Below are 14795 nucleotides of genomic sequence, written 5' to 3' on the forward strand. Positions count from 1 at the left end.
CAGTCGTTATGGTGGGGATGAAAAGAGAAGTTAAGAAGCCCAGAAGTGACAAACTTCAATTTTGGATCAAAATAGCAAGGGGTCTCCTTTTGTAGAGTTTCCGAAAACATAAATGGAAATCGTATCTCCGCTAAAATGCATGAAAGCCTGGCATATCTTAAAATTCAGGTTCGAAAAATAATTTCAATAAATGTCACGTGGATATTCATAGCACTGTACTTCAAATGATACACAATCATGCCATGCTTATAGAACTTGACAACCTATAAAGCATTGTGGCACCCAATCAAATCCAGTTTTGATCAGTGGCGGATCCAGAGTTTAAGGTAAATTGGGGGAGCAAAAACAAATTCCTTGACAGGATCATCGGTGAGGGTCACACAATTTTTCAACATTTATTTTCTAAGGGGGTGGGGCAGGGGCCTGTGACCCCCTGGATCCGCCACAGTTAATATGAATACAGGTATTTTAATCAAGTGTCTACATGTTTTTTTGGCGTATTGTTTAAGTGTACACTAAATACGAAAGAAATGTTAGAAATTTTACTTTATAGACAGGAATCTTAAGCAGAAGAATTTTATACACACAAAATGCGTAAAATTGAACAAATATTTTGCATACATTAAATTTGCAATATGAATACATGTAGGGACATGTTTGATATGTGCACATTGTAAATGTATATGTATTAAAGATTTTTCCCGGGTAGAGAAGGCAGTCTTGAAAGAACTTTCTTGTATAGTACGGTGCTTAATCATTTGAATAGATAAATATCCTAAGGCTAGATTTTTTTTACAGGCAAACAAAGCAAATGGCTTTTAATTTCCTACTTTCAAAATAAAAGTAGGAGCGAGTGAAGAGCTTTATAAAAGTAATATCGATCATAATGTAGACTAATCTTTTATCAAGGAGATTTATACGGATATTAGCGCAAACGAATATTGAAAATTATTACATTCAAATCCATAGAATCCCACTTAAAGGACAATGACGCGGTTCGAAGTAAATGCATGTCCATAGCAATGGCTATATCAAAATCGACATGTGATCAAAGATTAATTCAGACTTTATTTCATTATGTAGCATAACGTTGAGATGGAAGCTCTTTTATTAATACATCTACTCTACTTGCTACAGTGTATTTAGGGTCTTAGTTTATATTATACGATGGCCAGTGAGCTAGATCACATGATACATGTACAGGAAAAGTTGGACTTAGCCATTTTTGAAGCGATTTTAAGCGTGATTTTTTAAAGGTTTATTTTGTTAAATGCACATAGACGCCAGGGTTAGCCAAAAAATCCTTTTTCATGTAGAACGAATGAATAAATGCACACTTTCAGTTTAAATCTTTTTTTTTTTGGTTAACGCTGGATCTCACTATAAAGTAAGTGGCAACAGAGTTGAAAAATGCTATTTTATTTACAGAATTGCCTTCCAGGCGGTTTGTGCATTCGTTTCTCAATCGTTACTTGTTAAATTACGAACTTAAAGCATAAAATTGAAAATTTACAATAGGAATTGCATTATTATTTAGTTTTCTTCCGAATGTATGATAATTGTTTTTTTACCAGTTATTTCAGTAGGCAGAGCAATGCCTTATGGACCCTCATCCTCGACAGATTTAAAAAAAAATATGTTTTGCATTTTCCAACAATGTGCATGTATTTCATTAACTGTCCTTTCTAGAAAGCCAAGTATATTGATTTAAATATGTATTCAAGGTTGTACCTCAGTTAAAAAAAAGATCATGTTGAGGGTGTCACATTCTTTTGAAAACACGAATGGTAAGAACCAATTCAAATTCAACAGGCAGTACATGGATTCAGTACTTAATTGGGAACTTTTGGTATGCACTTATACGTAGGTTTTACATAATATGTTAAGAATGTTAAAAAAAGAAATCATTTCAATTATGTCAATGCCGTGTATTATGTGAATAAGACGATTAAAATATTTTTTACTTGTTTTTATAATGGTCCAAGCGATTACAAAATAAAGTACGAAATAATTATACGCTCGGCGTCATTGTGTGCATAATGCATTTTCATCTAAATACGAATGAAAAAAAGGACTTATTTCAGTTGCTTATTTTATAAATACTTCAGTGATTACATCTACAGCAGGTGGAGATTTGGAATAATATGACAAATATCTTTTTTTCAATAATATGTGCGACTGATTGTTTCTTGTTGTTATGCGTTAGCACAGCTTTCTTTTTTTTCTAATTCAAAACAAATTCTAGGGTCATATAAAAGCTCTCAATTGAAGGGAGGTCAACTTTTTTTTAAAAATGTCTTCGTGTTGGTGATAGGTATATGCCATCGTAGAAATGCATGTGATATTTACAGGAATGGACTTTATAAGTTTTTACTCCTCGATAAACCTCTGTCACTGACAATAGATTAAACAACAATAATAAGCAGACATAAATCTTAACTAATGCTTCGAAAACATGCAAACAAAATTATCAAAAAACAAACAAACAAAAACATACAAGCAAACAAAAAAAAAACAAAAAAACAAAAACAAAAACAAAAAAACAAAACAAAACAAAACAAAACAAAACAAAACGAAAACAAATATACAAAGCGAATAGGTATGTCAAAGAGAGAATAACCCAACCGGGATGAAAATGTCAGCCCATTGGTCTTCAATGAACGACAAGGATCCTTCACACAACAGGGCAGGCTGCAGTCGGCTCCAACACATCACTATACACAGGTAGAGCGAACGAATTGTTCTTATATACTGAAGTATAATAAGAATAAAATAAAGGTAAAAACGAACAAGACATACAGATGTCAGAAATTCTTGACTTGGGACAGGCACGATAAATTCGGCGGGTATAAAGTTCAGTGGCGGCATAAGAACAAACCCACCCCAACTTTAAAATCTGGGACATTGTGAAAAAAAATATGAGGCAATTATTCACACTTAATGTTGTTTTAAACGGTCTTTTTTATTCGAGACATTAACTGTGATTCGTAAATAGTATCAAATTCAATGATATTAGGCTCAGCTTGAAAAGAGGTAGCGACGACCTTTTGTATATTCACAATTTCACTTTATGAAAATTTAGTCAGTTTGAATGTTGGTGAATTCCTCTTTGTAGAATTTCAACACAGAATTACGTCAAGTAAGAAAAATGTTATTTGCAGCTTTATTAGCAGGAACAAAAACAAATTCTTTTCTGAATTCTTTCAATTTGTGTTTTATTCGGAAATACGTTTGAAGTTGTTTATTAGAAGTTAAGTGTTCCTCAAAATGTTTAAATCGGATATCAACTATTTTCATAAGAAAGAATCTAATGCTTTCTAGTGGAGTGATTCCGATGATACGATATTTATTCCAACTCATATTGGCTGGATGACGATATTTAGGTCTTTTTTGAAGAAATGGTTTCAACTCGATCTAACAATATAACCAATTGTAACTTTTTCAGTAAATAAATAAAAAAAAGCATAATATGAAATATCCAATAATATGCCCCGAGGTAAGGTGCAAATATCAACAACACACACGTACATGTATCTTTGGATGGCTAACTCCGGCATGATATATGAGATGACGACAAATAGAGTTATGTGTTCCGCATTACTTTTTTTCCCCTGTAAACTGTATTTTTGATATGCACGAAAGTTTAATTATTATAATCATTTTCTTGTAATGTGGTTCCCCGTGCAGGTCCGGGTGTTAAAGAATATGCCTGCAGCAGCGCTAAGCTTGTCGTAAAAGGCGACTAAATAGTGCTCAGAACCCTAGCCGATGGCTAGGGAGCTCTGCCCACAGAGCAACTGTGATGTGTGCCCCAGGTGGTGGAATGGGGTACCCCTGGCGTGTTACATGCTGGGGTTGTCAGGCTATAATACGGAAAACCTGACCGCAAACCATAGTGGTGCACCGTGTTGGGAAAGATGCCACGTTCCTTGCACGTTAAAGAACCCTGCTGTGGAATTCGATAGGAGTAGGAACCTTTGCGCTCCGCTAAATTGCCCGACCATACCCACTTTTCCCTATTTTCAGTGGCAATCAAAATTTGTCGACCCCATTGTCCTTGTGTCCCATTCCTTTTTCATTTCATAATTATTTCATGTTCATTTTATCATCAATTTCATGTTCATTGTCTGGATATAACTGAAATATTGCTGCTCGGACGTTAAACCCCAATAAACAAACAAACATTGTAATGTAGTATTTTTAAATTAATAACTTGTAACATTATTCATTAAGTCAAATCTAGGGAAGTACAGATATGAATGAAAAAGGGACAGTCAGCATAAAAATTACAGCAGGGTGGTTGTGGTTACATTTAAAAATAAATGTAAAACACATATGCAATAGTAAAACTCAAATTTTCTAAAAGAAGAATATTATCACATGTACAATATAATATCAAAATGATGCAAGGAGCAAACCTCGGTTTTGTTTAAATAACCTTTGTGTACTTATATCGTTTTAAGAAGTGTACCATCACAATTCAGTATTAATGTAACAATTAAAAATCTTTTTTGTATATTTTATAATTTATTTTGGATTTTAACTCTAAAAATACAGGAAAGATTTGCTATATATAATGTAGTGTGCAAACCGTTCGAATTTTTATCTGAAATATTTTAATTTTAATATATAGTTTCAAGTAAAAGGTGTATCTTTTTGTTTAGTTAAACGTGTTACATTTTTATCTATATCTGTGTATGGACAAAATCCTTCTCTGCTGAAAATGATTTTTTTTCCTTTTTGTATTTTGTGTTTGTAGTTTACAGGTATCTTTTTATCGTTTCCTGTAAATTTAAGTACATTTGTATGACTTAGCTACATGTATATCAATTTGACGAATGATATAATAGTAGTGACGCATTTTTATCAGCATCTGTTTACACATACATATAAGTCAAGATCATAAGTGATAGCCATGCTTTATTAGCTATTTTGATACTACAAATAACAAAACAAGCCTTAGGAATGTTTCACAGTTAATACAAGTGGCATACACACATTCAAAGCAAAAAAAAAAAAAAATGACAATACACACATTCACAATTACAAAAATGGCATACGAACGTTTTCTTGAACAACTTGGCTAGGGACTATTTCAGACTTGTGCGTTTTATATCACTCTAAGGGAAACTATTGACCCAACTTTACGACAAACGTGATGGCTTTCATTCAGAATTGTCAACTTCCCTTTTATCTGTGGCAACATCCGTTCAGCACCTGCGTATGGAGTGTTGATAACACAACTCATACATTATGCCAGAGCTTGCAGAGACTACGCAGACTTTTTGTATCGCGCTAGAATTCTAACAAATAGGCTTCCGGTGCAGGGTTATGTTGCTAGAAGATTGAAGTCATCACTACAAAAGTTTTATGGTTGTCATCATGAACTCGTGGATCGTTACGGTGTATCTGCACCATGAAATTGATTTGCTCAACGCGTCATAGTTTCTGTCTACCACGGACTTGACTTTTGTATGATCAACTCGAGGGGTGTTTCTAGAAAAGCAGAGTACGCTTACCCTACCGTTGCACCTGGTCCGAGTTGCTTATTCACGCTTTTGTTACTTTGTATGTATGATTTAAGTTAATTTATGTTGTGTGTTGTGTTTGTCTGTTTTCCATGTCTGATCTGTGTCCCTGGATTACATTATTTTGATTATCGATATAACCACAACTCGAACATCTTTACAAAGTAGTGGTAGTTATACTAAATATCATGTTGAAAATAAATTGAAAATTGAATTTTGGACCAGGCCTAAGTCCAACTTTAAAATGTCGTTTTGCTTTTTTTCTTGTCATTTATTTTCTGGCGACAAATGTCGTATTGGATACCAAGTAAAATTAGGTACTACGAAGCAAACACGGAGTGCTCAAGTACACATTGATATTTCTAACCGTATCTCAAATATATAGTTGTATTCTTTCTGATACTTGAACTGATTTCGAATGCAAAATAAGATAATGTTGAGTATTAAGTACCAGTCCACATAAAATTCAGACACTACCAATGGTTAAGTGATTCATGGTATAAAAACCCACCAAACAAACAATGCTTTTTCAGTCTATTTATGATATACTTCCACATAACAATAATTATTTCTGCATTCGAATCTGCACTTTTTTTAGAAAATCATACATTTATCTCCCACCTAAATCAACAAAATTGAACCAAATCAAGAACGATAACTCTTGGAAAGTGGCAATTTCACGTACAATCTATATGATTTGTTTATCTCAAAAGCGCAACAGCCAAATGAAAAACTGAGACTTGTGCTGTGATCAGTAACTGTTTCTAAACAAGAAATAAAATTGAACTTGGTGGTTTTTGACATGCATGAATCACCTCATGTCTGATTTTGTTAACGTCTGATACTTAAAACATATAAAACACAAACGAAAATTAAAAAAATCTATTGTAAATCAAAGTGGGAAGCAACTTACCTGGACGAGACAATACAACCTCTTCAGTTGATCCTAGAGCATTTGAAATTTTACATATATATTCTTTTGTAGAAAGAGAATTATAGTTATATATAATCAGGTTTTTAACCAACTATCAACTTGTATTTCATTTTTATACTGAGTTATTGTTACTACATTTACTGCTGATTTAATAATGTTGTAGTTCCCATCATTCTCTAACTTGTTATTGTCAAGAAACCACTCAATCTGTACACAAATAACATAATAGATCTGAATTGACATTACAAAACCACTGTCTCTTTTATGTGAAAGTCGCCCTATAACTACTGGCTTCCCTGAAATTCAGTAAGAAAACCTTAAATAGCAGCTAAGTTGTGTTTATGCTTTTATTGCAGTTTTGACCAAATATTAACATTGTTGACTTCTGCTTATATTAATCACATACATAATGAGTTATCTTTATATGGATGGAGCTTCAGCGACGTCCTTTATATGTAGAATGTAAGACCAAAAAATAAATGGCTACAAAATATTCTGACGGAAGTAGATTATCGCGCAATTGCGGAGGCACTCTTTTGTCTTTTAATACGACAATTTAGTTTCGTCCTTTATATGTATAGCCTAAAATAATATTGGATTTTATATGAATGTATTATATTTTCTTTTGTAATATTTTTTACCTTTTAACTTGTTACGTGGTAGTTGTATTTATGTATGGTTACAGACGAACAGACAGCCGATCTGACGCATGTATAATCACCAGTATCTTCCAGGTTACAGAATGGTATTGAAAGGACGTTTGACAATGTTCTTATTGTCCGGATATACCTTCCATTTCGAGTATGTATCCATTCGAAAAATACACTTCTAACAAAACTAAAGGAGCAGGTGATACTAACTGTTTGAGATTCGATGCACATCAAAAGCTTAGACATATCTGTAAAGCATATCAAGCTTGTAAAATTATAGAAACATAAATACAATATGTATGCAATATCTGTCAAGTGCGGGGTAGATGAAGTGGAAAGGAAAACTATGAAACGTTGGATATATCCGTTTTCATGACAGATGGATACACCGTAACGATCCACCAGGTCATGATGTGATGAATTTAATCTTGTAGCAACAGAACCCTGTTCCAGAAGCGGAAGTTTTAGATTTTAAGCGCGATACAAAAAGTCTGCATTGTTTCAACAAGCTGTGGCATAATGTATGAGTTGTGATATGAACACTCCATACGAAGGTGCTGAAGGGACGCTGCCACATGAGAAAGGAAAGTAGACAAGAATTAAGCCGTTGCACACAATCATGATCGTATTTTCGATACTATCGCCTTTCAAACACAGTCATGTTGTCATTTAAAGGTTGTAGTTTTTCTTTTTCTTTTTTGTTTGTTTTGTTTTGTTTGTTTGTTTGTTTGTTTTTTGAAAAAGCAATATCATAGTGACCATTATTACTAACCGACACGATTTTCTAAAAGCCCCTATTATGTTGTATACCCATAAACATTATCCAAAAAAGTACTGATGTAACATATTGCTTCATTTAAATGTTTTGCTATTTCTGCAGGAAAAGTTCCTATTTGAAGCGAAATGAAGTGCGCCCTATTGTCAGTTTATGTTCTGTTGTTAGCCATTTCTGGTAAGTTTACGTTAACTGCTGCTGTGGAAATTAGAACAAAATAAAAGCCGTTAATGGTAATCCAAAGCTAATTCTGTGTAAATATGGGTTCCATGTGTTTATATCATGTTTCAATATAACAATTTCTACACTTAGTAAGCAATAATTGAACATTTTGACATTGCGCTACAATCTATGTAGAATTAATATTTCCCTATTTTTTTTGCAAAAAAAAAAACACAACCTTTATGGAATATTCAAACCCACAGGCGGGTGGGGAACAGCTTGTTCTTCCAACAACTGCTCACAATTTGGGAGTCAATGCAGATATAATAGTGGTGAAGAATGTTGTTGTCTTGGCTGTATTTATAACTAGAGCAGAAATAAATATGTCGATTGGCAATAAAGTATAAAAAACCAAGGTTAATTTTATTTTTCTTCTTTTCTTACAATATATATTATGCCTTATTCAATTGTGATATGATCGATTACCATGTTCGATTGGCGCCAGCAAAACTATCATATTTCTGACGTATCAACGACAAAAAATATTTTAGGTGTAAATTCAGTATTAATCAACGGTAACAATTTCTTTGTGTTTTAATATTTGTGTCTGGTCTGTAGATATAACGAATGTTCGTGTATTCCACAGATCAACTATGATGTACTTATAGCAATGTTTAAAGATATAGGTATAAAATTAGGAGATGCAAATGAGCAACAAACCGTTAAACGTCTATTGGTCACACAAACGTCTTCAATGATGGCCAAAAACCATACCATAAAGCAAGCTGAAAACATTCCCGAAACAAAAAGACGTGAATATAATCTATATAGTATTGAGCTTCCGTGATATGTAAAGATTATTACCATTAGATATAAAGTGGAAGATAGAATTAAAATTGGTCTGAAATAGTAAAGAATACTCTGAAAGTACTATTCTTCGTGTGGTACCAATTTTCGTGGTTTTCGTGGGTAGGAAAAACCAGGAAACTTGGTTCCCAATGATAAGGAGATTTCCATTGATCTTTATACAAAAAAAAAATCAAACCATGAATTAAAAAATCCACAAACGTTTGTTTCTTCCCTAATCCACGAAAATTGGTATCCACAAATCAAAGTACTTTTACAGTAACATTTTCGTTATTTAAACAGATGAAAAATTATTTTGGTAAATGTATTAAACTACTTGTAGACATTTGCAGTGGAACAATCTTTGATAAGTTTGATAAGGCGTGGAACTTTCCGAAGCTGACATTTTTGTAAGTTTATTGTACATCATGAAAACAAGTGAATTAAAAATAATGATATTCAACGGGCACAATGATTGAAATAGAAAAGAAACAGTTATGGTAAATCGCAAGGTAGATATTCATAAAAATCTTCGATTATGGCAAAAGATATGTCTTTAGTAACAAAAACACATCTAGTATTAAATATCACATTCATATTATATATGACAGCTTACCTAATAGGTTACGTTGGACAAATCCACTTGTAATTTGTGTATGAAATTACCCATGTAATGACGACGACTGAATACCACAATTTTATTTCATTCTTTTAAGTACCATTCTGTGTAAGAATCAGGAAATGGGTGGCACATTATTTCCCCCAATTTAGTAACTTTGCTTAAAATATATTCAATACATTCAGAAAACAACCAAAACGCTACTAAAGTCTATCCTGAAGCATCTGTGATGTGGATATTTTTTTACTGTTTATACATGGAAAACAGTGCGGGAAAATGTTTCCGTCATTGTTCTATAGTGCATTTCAACTAAATTCGACCTATCAATATCTTAAAAAGGCGAATTTTACAAACACTTTGGTGGTTATGGTTTTTTCATATGGTAATCAGTTGTAATTTATTGGTTAATGTGATGAAATCTCTGCGTTTTTCCTTCATGTGCCACACATAATTCAATTTTACCAGATTCTTATACGGAGAGGTCCTTAAATGTTTATATGGAAAAACACAAAAATGATATACAATTCATAGTATTTATTACGTTAACAATAATATAGGATGTGTTTGATAACGTTCTTTATATATTGTTATCCAGTCTTTGAAATATCGAATTTACAACATATGCATTCGTTTCAATTGAATAATCATTCAAACTCGGTCATCGTTAAGGTAGCATATACCTTAGATAATTGATTATTTATAGTTTCTAGATCTCTTAAACTTTTCCTGTGTGATTATCTCCAAATATTTTCCCCGGTTAAAGGATATTTTGAAAACGAAGTTTTGAATAATTTCAATATATGCATTCTGTTACCATTGCCATCCAATAAAATACGTTTTGATTTAAACAAATATTTGCACTGTATGAGATTTTAACGTTTGCAAAATGCTCACAAAAGCATAAGAAAGACCTAAGTCGTTCTTTCCATCATAGGAATGCTCTTTTAACTAATTACTTAATAATTCGCGCCTCTTTTCAGTATATATGATATGAACTTTCAAAAAACCTCAGGTTATATATATATCTCTTGTTTAAATAACTTGTTAAACTTTGAATTTTATGGTGTTAATTAGAGATGCACGACGACTAGCTAACTATAACGATACCGGTCATCTGACAAAAATAATGATATGTTCACGAAAATTACCGAACTAAAATAAAATGCATAAGGGTGCAAAAAGTCTTCTGCAATCAATATTGATTTTTGAATCTCGCCGCTGTCGCATAATATAAGTTCCAACAAAAAAGCGGTTCCGATAGGAACCTATATTCTATAATAGAGGTTCTGCTTCACTATAAACTTGACTTCTCCCGTATAAGTTAGTTTCCACCCCAAGAGAGGTTCCGCCCCAAATATTGTTTGTTAAAATTAATGGAGTAGTGTTGGGGTCAATGAAATAGGAAAGGCAGATTATCTTTCAGTGAGGTGATATTTTTCTGTAGTTTACCTGTCTTTATATCTAGCTAGTATATAACAAAATTAAAACAAAATAAATAAAATGAATAAATTAGAAATATATTATACGAGGTTGTTGTTTGTTTCATTTGAATAGACAAAGAAATGTTAAAAATGTTATTAAGTAAAATATAGTAATTACATACTCGTGTAGAATATTTTCATATCTAAGGTACGGGTGTCATAAATGTGTGTAGCCTTTCACCTGTGATAATTATTACTCTGATCAGGTAATTCACATCCAGAAAAGTACGCTGTTGGGCTAATCAGTGTCCGGTTTTATTGTTTTTACGACTTAATGTGTGACGCTGCATGTTTTCATTCAAAGTAAACATTAAACAAAGCGGAAGCCGTTTTATATGAAATAGTTTGAAAACTATTCTTTAAAAAATCCAGGCAAGAAAAGCCAAAAAAAGAATACAAAAAGACAATAAACAAAGCACAGAGAATGTTTCAGCTGAACCAAGTGGAAAATTGAATAAGTTAAGAAATTTACATGATATTCAGTTGTTAACACAAAAGTAAATATGGATGACATACTATGACAGTACTTTAATTCGTTGATACCAATTTTCGTTGGTTATCGAATAAATTCGAGATTGTGGACTTTTGAATTCGTGGTTTTGAGGTTTTCAGTATACACATCAAATGAATTTTTTTTTCGTTGAGAACGAAGTTCGCGGTTTTGCTTACCCACGAAAACCACGAAAATTGATACCCCACGAACAATAGTACTTTCACAGTGCTTGATTTGTGAGTTCGCACTAACTTTTGTGAAAACAATATATTTTTGTCTGCAAAACGTTTCACATGCAATGTTTATTATCAGAGGTAGACGTAGAAAATAATAGCAGTGATAAGACCTATACTGCTACCACACTCTCCAAATAATGAGATTGTGGAAAACAATAAATCTGTACTTTCCTCTTTTTTTTGGTCTTTCTACCAAGGACGATGATTGTGATTTAACGTCTATGTACTGGATTCCTACACTCCACAATAATCCATACAATTAACGTTACATAGCTGGATCTGCAAAGCTTTTAACTTCTTTACTCACAACTGTCAAAGAGGGTCTGCAGAACTACCAAAACACACGTTACTCCCGTAGTGGTATTAATTCAATGTGGATCCTGAAAAATTCGAAAAAAAACCTTTGGGGACAATCAGTTCAAGGTTATTATCAGACAATAATATCATTAAAACCTATGACTTTTTTCAACACTGTATACTTCTATTCCCCATACTCAGTTAAAATTCCGACTTAAAAACATCATACATCGTGTTATTTGTTTTTTTTAAATGGTACACCTAGATACCTAGTTCTTGGTAGAGATTCCCCATACTTTGTAAGAAATAACTCCAAATCATCTTCCAAATATACAGAAGAAGAAATTTACAAAATGCTGGAATTTATAATTGTTTACATATTTGTCCAGTGTGGTGAACGGTCAGCATTCCGATGGAAACAAATTGCTGACTTATTCCTTCACTCTTATGAGGCTTACTTTATAGCTGATCAGATCCGAAAGAAAGAATATCGTTTAGCTAGATCATTTAATCTCAGTGTTCGCTATATAGATGATGTATTAGCATTAAGAGTAATCAAGGGAACCAAAGTTATAGCGGTAATCAAAAGAATGCAATCCCGGGACAAAGACCAGACATTGAAAACAGACATACACAACAAAGAACATAAAGTTAATAAAAAATACATACAAAGTAACAAAAACAAATGAGCAACTCGGACTCCACTAAAAATTGCGAGCATGGAGTGGGTGCACCGGTAGGGTAAGCGTCCTCTGCTTTTCTAGAAACACCCGCTGAGTCGCTCATAAAATGTCGTCCGGGGCAGACAAACGAGGAAAGGAAAACTATGACCCGTTGAAGAAATCATGATGCAGACGGATACACCATAACAATCCATGATGACGACTATAAAACTTCAGTAGTGAAGACTTCAATCTTGTAGCAATATGACCCTGTTCCAGAAGCCTCGGTGACTTCACAGTGTCTGTAGTATCTTTTATCTCAATTTTTTGGGGTAGATGCAATGTATCAAATCCCCGCAATTAGAATTGTTTAAAGATAATATGTCATCTCTATAGCGGAAACTGAAATTAAAGAATCTAACAATCCGAATTCAGGTATTTGATACAATCTCATCTACCCCAAAGAACTTGAGATAAAGGATACTACAGACACTATGAATTTAGGCTTATATCTTGACCTACATTAGAAATCGATGGTAAAGGGAAACTATTTACCAAACTTTACGACAAGCGTGATGACTTTCAATTCAGAATTGTCAATTTCCTTTCATCTGTGGCAACATCCCTTCAGCAACTGGAGTGTTCATATCACAACTCATACGTTATGCCAGAGCTTGCCGAAACTACGCAGACTTTTTATATCGCACTAGAACTTTAATAAATCGCGCATATAGGCTTATGGAGCAGGGTTTTGTTACTACAAGATTGGAGTCATCACTACAAAAGTTTTATTGTCGTCATCATTAACTCGTGGATCGTTACGGTGTATCCATCTGCACCATAAAAAAACTGATTTGTTCAACGTGTCATAGTTGTCCTTTCCCCTTTCGTCTACCCTGGACTTGATTTTTTATGAGCAACTCGGCGGGTGTTTCTAGAAAAGCAGAGGACGCTTACACTATCGGTGCACCTGGTCCATGCACCCAGTTTTAAATGGAGTCCGAGTTGCTCATTTGCTTGTGTTACGTTGTATATATGTTTTAATTACTTTATGTTCTTTGTAGGGTATGTCTGTTTTCCATGTTTGGTCTTTGTCCCTGGAGTACATTCTTCTGATTACCGCTGTAACTTTGGTTCCCTTGATTACCCTTTTACATGTAATAGTATTTTTTGTGGCACTGGCATAATGATTTAGTGTAAAGATTCTGTGCTAAGTTTTTTATTCAATTTTACTGAACGTTAAAAATAACCCCCACTTTTAATGAATTTCAATGAATGAGTATCAAAATAAAAAACTGCATTTAAATGTTCATGCTTTGTATTTAGTTTTGTTTTCGTTTTATAAATGCAGTCGTCAAATTTCATAGCCAGCACCGATAAGCGGGGTAACCTCTACGGTTACAACATTTCTCCATATAGTTCCCAAACACAAAAATCATATATCAAGCAAATTTCGACATGCTGTACAAGTGTTTCAAGGAATAACCTCGCATCAGCAGCATTTGTATCAAATTCGTAGGAAGATCTAAATCCAAAAAAGTATTTTTAACCAAAACTATCGGAAAACGAAGCCAAATCGATCACTGAGTGGTTCTGCTATGTGCAATTCAAGACATGAAGCCTCAATGTTTCAGATATTGTTAAAATTGTAATGCTACAAATTTTGAAATATACCAACAAAAAACCATGTCCCGGAAGTTTTAAAATAAGTGACCGTTCGGCATTTCTTGTAACTCAACAAATGAAAGTATATAGGTAAAGATTATTTTCTAGTTATGTATGTTCTTCCTTCTTGATAGTCGTGTTTATCAAATATTCATATCCTTAAAAACAAACTGTCTCAACAAATCTGGGAGATTGTGAATAATTCAATATTTAGATCAGGGAATTTTCGTAATCTCTTAAACATCAAATATAAATCAAGTTGTACCTGGTATCAAATACATGCATATATACATTTATATATGATCTATACGTTCGAATTAAGAAAAAAAAGTTCTTTCAGGGATGCTAAAAGGCATTATGACAGTAATCGTATGTCGGTAAAATCCTCCTCACAGCGTGACTACGTACAGGCATTTCTATTAACGCTTCGAACGTATCGCGTAAATA

The 14795-nt window shown here is 33.3% G+C and overlaps 1 long non-coding RNA gene across 1 annotated transcript; it reads right to left on the reverse strand.

Annotated features, from left to right (window-relative positions):
• Nucleotides 1–4865: 4865 nt before the first annotated feature.
• LOC148619078 (uncharacterized) lies at nucleotides 4866–9581 on the reverse strand. Its single transcript, XR_015921301.1, has 3 exons — nucleotides 9512–9581; nucleotides 7104–7360; nucleotides 4866–6758 (listed from the first exon to the last, which is right to left on the reverse strand). It is a non-coding gene; the product is annotated as an uncharacterized LOC148619078 (long non-coding RNA).
• Nucleotides 9582–14795: the final 5214 nt, after the last annotated feature.

Source organism: Perna viridis, chromosome 4 (assembly GCF_037379345.1).
Source record: "Perna viridis isolate PV_CMFRI_1.1 ecotype Kerala chromosome 4, ASM3737934v1, whole genome shotgun sequence".
Taxonomy (NCBI): Eukaryota; Metazoa; Mollusca; class Bivalvia; order Mytilida; family Mytilidae; genus Perna; species Perna viridis.